The 12,351-nt window shown below is 34.2% G+C and overlaps 1 pseudogene; it reads left to right on the plus strand.

The window, feature by feature from the left end:
• Positions 1-5,111: 5,111 nt before the first annotated feature.
• LOC114035989 lies at positions 5,112-5,726 on the plus strand (annotated as a pseudogene).
• The last annotated feature ends 6,625 nt before the right edge of the window (positions 5,727-12,351 follow it).

A 12,351-nucleotide genomic window follows, 5' to 3' on the forward strand; every position in this document is an offset into this window, starting at 1 on the left:
CAATTGGTTACTCATCAATTTGGGAATGGCTGAACAAGTTGTGGTATATGAATATAATGGAATAATAGTTTCTCTAAAAAATTACAAGCTGGCAGTTTTCAGAAAAAAAAAAGCCTGGAAAGACTTACATGAACCAATGCTGAGTAGACTGAGCAGAACCAGGAGAACCTTGTACACAGTAGCAGGAACACTGAGTGATGATCAACTATGATAGACTCAGCTCTTCTCAGCACTACAATAGTTGAAGTCAATTCCAAAAGACTCATGATGGAAAATGCTATCCATATCTAGAGAAAGAACTTTGGAGTCTGAATGCAGATTGAGGAATACTATTTTCACTTTTTTTTGTTTCCTGTGGTTTTCCTCATTTGTTCTGATTCTTCTTTCACAACATGACTAATGTATAAATATATGTAAAATGATTGTTCATATATAAACTATATCAGATTGCTTGCTGTCTTGGGGAGAGGTGTGGAGAAGGATCAAGGAAGAAAAATTAGAACTCAAAATCTCATAAAAGTGAATGTTAAAAATTTTGTTTAAATATAATTGGAAAAAGAAAAAGAAAATGCTCTTAAGTGGGAAAAAAAAGAATAGCAACCAAAGGTTATTTTTAAAAATATAGTCATAATAAAAATAGTAATGAAATAAAGAAATAAAAGAATGGAAAGAAAAAAAAAGGATAATGCAAACCTGAAATGAATCCTACTTTATCTCCCATAAAAATAGATATATTGCTCACAGTCTAAATTGCTTGGTACCTATATACAAATGGCGTCTCTAGACTGATTTTAATCCCAGGAATAGAGAGAATGCCATTTATTCTGCCAGATACTTAAAGCTCTTGAATAGTGACTAATATTTAGTCTTATAATGAACTAGAGAAGTTAGAAAGTTTGGTAATGAATTTATTTCACTATACGGTGTACCCACTAGTTAGGATGTGTTAGCAGTAATAATTTATCTAAATAAGATGACCTGTTAATTCTATTGAGAATAAAGTAAATGTTTTGGTTTAAAAATATATTAGTTTAAGCTGTCCTTTTTAAAAATAGAAGTGAGCAAATCTCTGCCCAGGGAATCATAAATATTTTGTTTCAAGTAGCTTAAGCAATGTCATTTAAAAGATGATTATTTATTTTGTATACCCAACAGTTATATTTATTTTGAATCTGAGAATAATAGCCTATAATAATATTTTGCAAGTTATTCTCCTTTTAGAACATCTTTTACTTGATTATAATGGTATGTGTGCTAATAAGGGCTGGCATGTTCATCTTTTCCTTTGTTAAATTTAGAGAAATAACAAGTTATTACTTGAGTTGCTTACAGAAGGCAAGTAGAAACCAATGCTTTTAATTCCCCTTTTTCATTTGTACCTTTTAAAATGCTTCACTTTAAAAGGAGCATGTGGTGGAATCTTTAGATCGAGGAACTGTGCTTTTCGTGATAAATAAGACTGACATAAGAAAATCATGAAAAATGTGTCTACAACTTGCTAAAGGAGCCCCAAAAATATTAAAGTAAAGAACAACTTGAAAAATAGACTAACCCAAATGGCAAAAGAGGCCCACAAAGCCAATGAGGAGAAGAATGCCTTCAAAAGCAGAATTGCTCAAATGGAAAAGATGGTCCAAAAGCTCAATGAAGAAAATAATTCCTTAAAAATTAGAATGGAGCAAATGGAAGCTAATGATTCTATGAGAAATCAATAAATTATAAAACAAAACTAAAAGAATGAAAAAAATAGAAGACAATGCAAAATATCTCACTGGAATAACTACTGACCTGGAAAATAGATCCAGGAGGGATAATTTAAAAAATATTGGACTACCTGAAAACCATAATCAAAAAAAGAGCCTGGATACCTTTTTTCAAGAAATTATCAAGGAAAACTGCTTGATATTCTAGAACCAAGGGGTAAAATAGAAATTGAAAGAATCCATGATCACTTTCTGAGAAAGATCTCAAAAGGAAAACTCCCAGGAACATTATAGCCAAATTCCAGAGTTCCCAGGTCAAGGAGAAAATATTACAAGCAACCAGAAAGAAATAATTCAAGTGTTGTGGAATCACACTAAGGATAACACAAGATCTAGCAGCTTCTATATAAAGGAATCAAAGGGATTGGAATATGATATTGCAGAGGCCAAGGGATCCAGGATTATAACAAAGAATCACCTACCCAGAAAAACTGAGTGTAATCAATGGTGGGAAAAATTGACATTCAATAACATAGAGGAATTTATTGCATTTTTGAGAAAAAAAATGACAGCTAAATAGAAAAATTGTCTTACAAATACAAGACTCAAGAGAAGCATGAAAAGGTAAATAGGAAAGAGAAATCATAAAGGACTTGTTAAATTTGAGCTGTTTATATTCCTACATGGAAACATGATATTTGTAACTCATGAGACCTTTGTATTTATTAGGGTTGTTGGAGGGAATATATATATGCAGAGGGCACAGGGTGAGTTGAATATGAAAGTATAATATCTAAAAAATAAAATTAAGAGGTCTGAAAGAGAAAGGAACTGGGAGAAGGAGAAGGATACAGGTAGAATGGGGCAAATTATCTCATTTAAAAGAGACAAGAAAAGCTTTTACAGTGGAGGGGAAATGGAGGGAAGTGAGAGGGAATGAAGGAACCTTACTCTCATCAGATTTGGCTTAAGAGGGAATAACATACACACTCAATTGGGTATGGGAATCTATCTTACCCTACAGGAAAGTAGGGGGGAAAGGGATAAGACGGGGCTGTGTGATAGAAGGAAGGGCAGATTGGTGGAGGGGGTAATCATAAGTTAACACTTTTAAGGAAAGACAGGGTCAAAAGAGAGAATAGAATAAATTGATGATGGGATAGAATGGAGGGAAATATACTTAGTTTTTCACAACATGACTATTATGAAAGTGGTTTGCAAGAGTATACATATATAACATATATTGAATTGCTTGCCTTCTTAATGAGGGTGGGTCAGGAGGGAGGAAGGGAGAGAATTTGGACCTCAATGTTTTAAAAATGAATGTTAAAAATTGTTGTTACAAACAACTGGGAAATAAGATGTACAGGCAATGGGGTTTAGAAATCAATCCTGCCCTACAGGAAAATAGAAGGGGAAAGGGATAAGAGAAGGGGGATAATACAAGGGAGGGCATATTGGAGGAAGGGGTAATCAGAATTCATACTGTCTTGGGGTGGGGGGAGGGGAGAGATTGGGAGAAAATTTGGAACTCAAAATCTTGTGGAAAGAATTGTTTAAACCTAAAAATAAATAAATTAATATTTTTAAAGTAAAAAAAAAAAAGAAAAAAGTCATTAACATGTCCCTTAACAATGAAATTATATCCTTGTTACATAAGATCCTGAATTCTTCTTTTGTGTGTCTATATTAGCAATAATTTTAAAAGTCACTTTCACTTGCACTCTACATTAACAAATCACTCTAACTTTTCTTATGTAGAAAATACATTGAAAATGAGTTGCATTATTCAAGTGAGATTCATCATTTCATTCAGTAAGCTTTCAAAATACTTTAACAGCCAAGAGCAGAAGAGAAAGGACCTTATAGAACTTCTTCAAATAAGTATATGGCGTATCAACATGTAGACAATTCTTTCTTTTCAGATAAAGTGCTTATCGTCCAAAATATGGAAGAAAATTGTGAATAATTTCAAATGGCATTTCTATAAATTATATTGTTTAAACTTCATCTGAGGGACAATATTTGAATATTGTAAATGTAATCACAGAGGAAATTTAGACTTGAAAAATTTTTGAAAGAAAGGATCTACCGAGATGAAATACTTGTGAAATATATAATCTCTTTTCTATAAAGTGCATATTTTGATATTACTTCAGAATTTTTGATACATTATGATTTTGAAATGTTACCATCAACAAAGATCTCAAACACATATTTTCTGATATTTGTAAATAGTCAATTATTATGTGCCCCCAATTTTTCTTTAGTAATAATGGATTAATTTTTTAAAAAAATATTTCACAAATTCTAATATAAATTCTTTTAAAGTCTAATTTTTTGTGTAATTTAACACAAAAAATATGGTTGAAAATTTCCAGGTTTGTGACAAAAATCAATGTATATAAAGTTCATAACTCTCAAACATTTTCCAGGTATTTTTCTTTAGTTACTTCACCATTGCTGTTACCATTACTAAGTTTTTGTAGGAATTAGAATTAGATTTGGAATTGGAATTGTAAGACTGGCAGTGACCACTTAAGGCTTTTCTCTGGAAAATTTCAATTGAGTGAAAAAAAATCTATCTCTTATTGTTTATATTAAGAAATCAGGATCCGTGGACAAAAGATGCATGTTGAATACTTGTAGTTTATAAATAGTGTCAAATATATACTCATAATTCTAGAATATGGAAGACAAAGGGGTGATTTAACAAGTAAATATTGAATCCCTTGATAGATATTAATAGTAATGCGTTAATATGAACCAAAATTAGTAAATATTTAAATTTCCTGATATTCAATCCTTCCTTTTTCTTATTAGATTTAGTGGTCTTCTCACTGAAGATATAGAAAGTCAACTTACTATCTAACAAAAATGGTTGCATTTGCTCTCCTTCTCCCTCCAAGTCAGAACCTCTGAGTCCCTGGAGGGTGCTCAGCTCCTGGGGATGAGTGTTGCTCGGTGTTGAGGCCAGTGTTGCTGCTGTGTGGGGAAAGGTGGTCAGTTCCAGACTTTGGCCACTACTGCTGCCTCCACTGTCCCTGGAATTCGGTCTGGTCTACCATATAAAGGACATTTCTGCCCCTAGGACTGGGAAACTTCAAATTTCAGCCATAGTGAAACCACTGGTTGTGAGCATGCCAACCAGATGTCTGTTGTGGCAGGGCAGGGTGGTGGGCAGGGTGGTGGGCACGGTGGTGACCAGGGCATGGACACAATGGAGCTCACCAAGCTAGGATCCTAACAGAGAAGGGTGAATGAATGACACCCCTCCCAATTCCACCAAAATTGAAGAAGATCTAATGTGTCCAGTACCCCAAGAAGAAGAAGAGGTGTGGATGCTAGCATTGCCCCTACAAGCCCACCATACCATGGAGAAGTTGGAGGAGTTTGTATATCAGATCCATGTGGGAAGGATGCTGGCTGCTCATCCTGAATGATGTGCTCTGTGACTGGCTAAAGGACAGTGAAGTCTATTGTCATGTAGAGAAAGTCTCTCAGACATTTTCCACATTGGACTATTCAGGGATTGTTCCACTGATCATGGAGAGCTTTGCCCCTGGCTCTGTTACTCCTTCTACTGCTCTCCCCAGCCACAACTAATCTACCTCTCCATAGTCTGTGTCCTGGTCATCTCCACCATCATTGTAGCCCAGGGGGATCATTTTATCACACCCAAACAGCAGCAAACAAGAACAGAGGAGTTCCTGGGACTTGGTTTGAGTGGGGTTGTGCCACCATGTACTTCACTATTGCAGAAGGCTTTGTCAAGGCCAAAGAGTGGACCATATTTTTTTTCTTTTCCTCATGGCTGTGATGTATATCACTGGAGCTGGGCTATATGCTGCCTGAATCCCTGAATGCTTCTTTCCTGGCAAATTTGATTTATGGTTCCGGTCACATCAGATTGTCCATGTTTTGGTGGTGGTGGCAGCCTTTGTCCACTTTTATGGCATCTCCAACCTTCAGGAATTCCATTATGGCTTTGGAAGCTGCTGCAATGATGACTCCCTTCTCTGAATCCACCCACTACAGGGATAGAGGAAGAGCTTTCCAAGTGCTTTTTAAAGCTGAAGCAAAAGGAAGACTTGACTTGTATGTTTCTGGAAGAAAATTCTTACTAAATTCCATACTGTCAGCTCTCAATTTCCATATCTGAAACAGGAGCAGATAGCCTGCATAAGTCATTCCTCTCCTTAGAATAACAACCACTTTCCTCACATGGACAGTGTTTTGAAACTCATGTCCACCCTCCTTTCTCCAGTCATTTTGGAAATAAATAAAGAACTGTGTCTCCTTAGAAATTCTGTTTCCAGAAGAAAATGATCTCTCATTCCTACTTTGTAACTTGACTTAGAGTCATCCATTCTTTTCATAGCACACTTCTGAAAATGACCATAACTTAGTCCCAACTTTCCAGGGCCTGGATCTCCATATACAGCAGTAGGAACAAAGCCACTCACTTTTACCAAGCCAGCTAATCATGGAAGTGTGTCCAGGCTTCATGTAACTTGTTTGAATTCTCCTACCACCATATCCCCTCAGTAGAGAAATGTAAAATTAAAGTGAAAGAAAACAGATTTAATATTTAATACTAAGCTTTAAAAAATACGAATGAGTGATAGAAGTATAGAAGTAGATACTTTCATAGAAGGAGTCAAACTCAATACTGACACAGGTACTGGAAGAGAGGGTCCCCTTTAAACCTTCTGAAGAGGTGCCCAGTTTACAGATAGCCCTCTTGTTCTTACTTAGGTATTTATACTTTTGCTTGAACTCAGCAATGAAGTGGTTGACCATGCAATCATCAAAGTCTTGCTTACCCAAATGGGTATCCCCAGCTGTGGACTTGACTTCAAAGATGTCATCTTCAGTGATAAGAATAGATATCAAAAGTTCTACTTCAAAAGTCAGAGATCAACACATTTTTCTTGACACCAAAGTTTTTGTCCAAGCCATAGGCAATATAGCAGCAGTTGGCTCATGGATAATTCAGATCAATTGAGACCAGGAAAGCTTTGAGAATCTTTGGTGCCCTAACATTGGGGAATCATTGAGGTGAGTATGCTGACAACAGCATTTGTAACAGTCTTTCCAAAGAAAGCTTTGTCAATTTCTTTCATTTTCGTCAAGATACATGTTCTAGGTAGAATCTTCTGGTCTCCCTTTCTTGTTCTACTTGGAGTTTAGGACTACCTGTGTTATTCACCACCATGAAAGCCCAATGTTTCTTGTCTAATTTTGAAACTGCATTATCAAAATATTTAGCATCAAAGACTGTTTAAGTTGGGTCCATTTTATCTTGATTCTTGGCAGCATCACCAGTTAAATATTTAATTTTGTGTTGGGTAAGGCAATGTAGTTCAGGGTAGTCCTGTGTCCTTGGTCATTGACAATGATCTTCACTCGATGCTACAGGGATCATGGAAGGAAAGTTACATTAGTACATTATTGGTGGAGCTGTGATATAGTACAATCATTATGGAAAGAAATTTAGAAATATGTAAAAAAAGTTACTAGAAGTAAGCAAGGGTGTTAGTGGCAGGGATCCTAAACTAATTATTTATTTCCCTTCTCCTTAGGAAGAGGAAGTGAAGTCTTTTAACAAATATGTGTAGTCAAGACATGATCAAAAATGGAAAAAAAAGCATCTTTTTTTTTCTTCATAATTAGTCCTTTACCTTTTTATCAGAAGAAGGGTCATATACTTCTTCATCTGTCTTTGGATGTATGTTTGATCTGTTCATTAGATAGAATTTTTTATTGCTATCAGTGTTATGAAGTTCAGTAAGTGTAGCTTTTTGTTTTCATTAGGGTAGGGATAAGAGATAGGAAATGAATCTGTGAATTCATTGAGCCATCCCTGGATGAAAGAATCCACACTCCCCCAATAACAGGTAAATAGGTGGGCTAGTGGATATAACACTAGAGTAGTTGGTAGGATTCAAAATCAGTCTATGAAGAATCTATGGGATACCAGACATTTAATTTTTCTTCTCACATCCTCAGTTTTCTCATCTGTAAAATGATGGATTTTGATTTAAAGGTTCCAAGTAGCTAAAAGGTATGACTTGATCACAGGTATTCCTGGCTCTTAGATTACACTGCCTATCCAAGAACAAACAAACAAACAACCAAATAAACAAATAAAGATAAGCCAAAATAAATTGAAGCAGGTTAAAACTTAATTATTACAACAAATATGTTAAGAGATTATTCAAAATCTCTTATTCTCTTTCCCTAGGTGACCAGATTATGCAACCCACATAAAGGAAAAGTTCTCATAGTTCTAGAAGCTTGAAAAAATACTTAAATTTCTCTCCAAGCATCAAAGTGCTCAAAAGACCCTGAAATTTTGTATTTATGGTAGAGAGCACAATTCTATTCAAATTATTCAGCACTTCTTCCAAAAAAAATCTAAAGTAGCCGGAATGGGTAGAAAACTATTCACTCACCTGACAACTTAATGTATTAGAATAGTAGAAAGGAAAATTTGGGGAAAATATTTGATTTAAGATTTACTTAAGATAAAAATTGATTTAAGAAAGGAAAAAAATACATTAAAGAAACAAAGGAGACGGTTCTCATCTGGAATTACACAAAATACTTAGAAATTACTAATAAAATATATGTTAATTGGTATTAATAATTTGGAAACTGTCTGGAGCTGGAGTTTTTTTTAAGGTTTTTGATGTAATATACTCCTTTGTCAATATGGTCATGCCTTCTGAACATAATAACAGAACAAAACAATAATGACAATTAAATAATGATAATAATAGCCTTTATATAGCATTTAAAGCTTTGTAAGCTTTTTTTTCTTCTCACAACAAGCCTAAAAGGTAGATATTAATAATATATGTGTATATATATTATATAACATAAACTTAGATATCATTATTAATATTATATTATTATTATTATTACCATTTTATAGCTAAGGAAACTGAGCTAGACAATGCTTAAGTGACTTGTCAAGGGTCATACTATTAATGTTTATTTGAAATCAGGTTTTCTTCAGTCTAATTTCAGTGATCTCTATTATTTTTAAATAATTGAAGGAAATGCTAAATTTCAGTTAAAATTTAAAGATATAATTTGATTTGTAAAGATCAGATCTGTTGAAATCTATTCCTGGAATCCTGGATCCCTCAAGGATCTGTAGATACATACGAGGTTAAAAAAAATTACACACACACACACACACACACACACACACACACACACACACACACACATATGAGTATGGAGAAAATAAGACCCTTGGTTCTTTCTCCGTGAATTTGAATAAAAATCATGTAAAGGTAAAATATAATTTTTCTTCTTGGCTCCAGAGAGAAGAAAGCTGAGGAACAAGGAATACTAAAATGTAGATTTAGGCATAATATAAAGAAAGCAGGTTCACTTTCCCTGGAGGTCTTCAAGTAAAATCTAGATGATCATCTACTGGGTATATTTTAAAGGATATTTTTAGTTTTTATGTGTGTGTAACAATTGGACTAGAATGGACAACAAACACTCAATTGTAAAATTAATTGATATAAAAATTCTCAAAATGTTCTAGACATTGATATGCACAATCCAATGTTTTGAGGTATCTAACAGCAAACAGACTCTCCTTAGTTTGTATGTGGACACTAACAGTGATGGTGCACTAAAAGAGAGAGCCCAAACTGTACACACATAAGAGGTCAATGTTTGCTTCTGACAGGTCTCTGCTTCCTACAGCCCCTAAGAGTACAGAATATGGACAAATATCTTTAAGAGGAAGATAACCATACTGCCTCTCTGAAAGATATGTCTTTGCTTTCTATAAAGTAATGCCTAGAGCAAGTTGGGGACATAGAATAAAGATTAGCCATTCTATGTCCCCATTTTAATTTGTGGCTAATTAATTTACAACTCCTATTAAAAATGGACGTCATCAAATACACTACATGTAAATGCCACTGCAAAGACCCAGTGACTTGATGTAAGTCATTCTATTTAATTCCTCCTTTGACCAAGATCACATGATTTAAACAACATTCTATCCTTGTATTCTTAGCTGTAAGTCTCAATGGCCTCTTTTCCCTATGTCCAATCTCGCCTTGTGAACCTTTGACTAAAATAATTAATGGAGCTACCTTTTAATGCAAGTCTCCATTCCTCTTTCGTACACAATCCCACAGTCTCCAATAAACAAAGGTAAAAATGATACAAGGTTCTAGGCACACTTTATCCCAACATTTCCCATTTGGGGAAATACTGAAGGACAAGTGCAACTTGAAACTTGAAGAAAAAAGAAATCTCTTCAATCTGCTATATGATACCTTTATCACCCTCTGATACTTTTCATGTCATTTTAGAAGAATGAAGGCTATCATAGTAGCTCCAGCAGCCAGACAAGATTCTCCAATAGAACAAATGGAAATCATAATCAAGGAGATAATACAGTTGATAAAGGAAGTTCCTTTTTCTTGTGCTATCAAAAATTAATTAAATTGTATATATAGAAATAGTTATTTTTAAATGGGTATGTGTAAACTTTTTTTTGTAAACCAACCCATGATAACATTTCATTAGTTCCTCAAGTTAATGAATTTACTAAATGACAAAAAAGGAAAATTTGTGCACTTAAAAAAAAGTATCACCAGATGGACAATCAAAATTTACAACAAAAATAGGATACATGTTCAAATTCCATATTTCTGATGCAAAAACTGGTCATAGGTCTTTAAACACATTTTTCTAAGAACCAAATATATTTTGTTCTTTCACAAATTCTCAAAAAAGTGACTTTTGGGTAAACCTTGCTAGGGGTATGAATTTTTTTTGTACTCCACTTTGAAGTAGTGTTTCACAGCAGAATTTACTTTTCTTAATCAACTTTTTTTCTTACCATATGGGATCACAAGGAAGAGACAACATTTGTTATTGGAGAAGGGAAAATATTTCAGTATCAAAATAGCTAAAGAATTATGAAATTCCATCTCTATATCTATATCTAGATGTATCTGCACAGAGATATATACAGTTAGTGGATAGAATGCTAGTTATTTATACAGTGTAGTGGATAGAATTCTAATTAGGAAGACCTGAGTTCAAATCCAGTGTCAGTCACTTACTAACTGTGTGATCTTTGGCAAGTGATTTAACCTCTTTGTTCACTTTTCTCAACTGCAAAAGGGAGATGAAAATAGCTTCTAAATCCCCTAACTGTTATGAGAATCAAATGGATAATATTTGTTACGTACTAAGAAGAGTGTTTGACAGATAATAGATACTAAATAAATTCTTCTTCCCTCCTCTCCTCTTTCAATTGTTCCATGAAAGAAACTTCTTTGTGATGTAAAAATTTATTAAATGTTCAATGTTTTTATTTTTTATATTAACAAACAGCTAAAAATATTGGCATTTTAGGCACAGTGGCAGAAGTGCTCAATTTGGAGTCAGAGGACTTGGGATTAAAGCTGAGCTTATCTCCTTGGGAAAATCACATTACCTCCATGGGCCTCAGCTTCATCATCTTTAAAATTAGGAGGTTGAAATAGATAATACTAAATGACCCTTCTGGAAAAAAACAATCAAACAAACAAACAAACAACAACAAAACCACTCTGATCCTATGATTTCTAAGATCCCTCTCAAGTCTAAAATTAATTGCTCCACACACACACTTACATCTAAAATAGACACAAGAAAGAGGAGCTATACAAAGGAAAGCCTCCATAATTGTAGGTATAATATGTCTGGTTTACATGTTGTAATATATGAAAAATGTTATTGAAGGAAATGGAGTAAGTAGAAAGTGGGGGGCTGTGTTATAATGAGGAAAAAGAAGAAAGAGGAAGAAGAGGAGGAAAAGGAGCAGGAGGAAGAGGAGCAGGAGGATGAGGAGGAGGAGGAGGAGAAGGAGAAGAAGGAGAAGAAGTGAGGAAGTTTACTGTAACCTGCTGAAAGACCTTTGCTTGGAGATGAAGTAGTTTGATTTAGAAAAGATAAGACTTTTAGATGACCACTATACATTTTTTTCTTTTTTGATTTATTTTTAAAACTAGGATATTTATCATAAGTATAGAATGAAAGCTGAATTTAGGTTCATTTAGAGAAAAATAACAGTCCCTTTTACTTGCACAATATCTTCATGCTCCTTTTCTCAACCTGTACTTACAATAGTCATACAATCCAGGTAGAACAGGAAAAACAAAACAAAACAACCTTGAACTTCCCTTAGGGAAAACCTCCTGCTTCGAGGCATCCACTCTCCTCAAGAAGTTAGTGACTCTCTAAGAAAATACCTGCTTTTTACCTGAATATGTTTGTGTGTGTGTGGGTGTATATATTTTTTTTACTCTGATTGAATATCAGCTCATTGAGCATAGGGATTATTTGATTATTTTATTGTTGTTTGTTTGTTTCTTATTTGTTTTCGACCTCAGCATGTACCACTATATATGCATACATATTTATATATGTGTATACATGTATATCTAATATATATAATGTGTCTGTGTGTATAGGTGTAATATACATGTATGCGTAGGTGTATATATGTATATATGTGTATATGTACATATATGCACATATGCATATACATGCATACACATATATGTGTGCCTTTCCTTTCCTTTCCTTTCCTTTCCTTTCCTTTCCTTTCCTTTCC

This window comes from Vombatus ursinus, unplaced genomic scaffold (assembly GCF_900497805.2).
Source record: "Vombatus ursinus unplaced genomic scaffold, bare-nosed wombat genome assembly UNPS02009573.1, whole genome shotgun sequence".
Classification (NCBI taxonomy): domain Eukaryota; kingdom Metazoa; phylum Chordata; class Mammalia; order Diprotodontia; family Vombatidae; genus Vombatus; species Vombatus ursinus.